The sequence below is a fragment of the Nanorana parkeri genome, unplaced genomic scaffold (assembly GCF_000935625.1).
Source record: "Nanorana parkeri isolate BGI_ZX_2015 unplaced genomic scaffold, ASM93562v1 scaffold10, whole genome shotgun sequence".
Lineage (NCBI taxonomy): Eukaryota > Metazoa > Chordata > Amphibia > Anura > Dicroglossidae > Nanorana > Nanorana parkeri.
The window spans coordinates 2,970,932-2,971,837 of NW_017306278.1; the positions used below are offsets into that span (position 1 = coordinate 2,970,932).

A 906-nucleotide genomic window follows, 5' to 3' on the forward strand; every position below is an offset into this window, starting at 1 on the left:
TCCCCTCTCTCTCTCCTGTCTGTCTCCCCCCCCTCTCTCTCTCCTGGCTGTCTCCTCTCTCTCTCTCTCTCTCTTGGCTGTCTCTCCTCCCTCCTCTGGCTGTCTCTCCTCTCCCTCCTCTGGCTGTCTCTCCTCACTCTCTCCTGGCTGTCTCTCCTCTCTCTCCTGGCTGGATCTCCTCTCTCTCCTGGCTGTCTCTCCTCTCTCCCCTGGCTGTCTCTCCTGGCTGTCTCTCCTCCCTCTCCTGCCTGTCTCTCCTGCCTGTCTCTCCTCTCTCTCTCCTGGCTGTCTCTCCTCTCTCTCTCCTGGCTGTCTCTCTCTCCTGGCTGTCTCTCACATTCGCACTCATCATCTTTTAGAGCGGTTATAGAAACTTGAGCCCGTTATCAGTCGGACAGACAAAATACTGATGGGATCCGATCGTATGAGGGACAGAGAGCGCACACGCATATCAATCATGACACGATTTCTGCTTGATTGACATAGAGGACAACTTGTATACGATTCCAAACAAGCTGACTCACTCACTCAGACCTGTGTATATCCGGGGAGGGGAGGGGGGGGGGGGCAAAACCGCCTCAGAACTGATCTATCTCCTGTGAGAGTATTTTCACCCAATGTTATCATCCGCCCTATCATCAAATTCTGATAATAACAGTTGACATATCCTGCAAAAAGATTTGAGGGAGGAAGTCTCCCTTTAAATCACACTATGTATAGCTCCTTTGTCAACTCCTCCCATACTCGCCTCCAGGACTTCTGTAGAGTCTCTCCCATCCTCTGGAACTCTTTACCCCAACCTGTCCGTCTATCTCCCACTCTGACTGCCTTTAGGCGATCCCTTAAGACTCACCTCTTCAGGAAAGCCGATCCCACCTCAACCTAACCGCTCAACCATCACGTTCT

General features: G+C 52.1%; 1 protein-coding gene across 1 annotated transcript in view; it reads left to right on the top strand.

Moving 5' to 3' along the window:
• The window catches only part of LYVE1 (lymphatic vessel endothelial hyaluronan receptor 1), an 11,953-nt gene that overhangs the window by 2,544 nt on the left and 8,503 nt on the right, over positions 1-906 (top strand). The gene's annotated exons all lie outside the window — the stretch shown is intronic.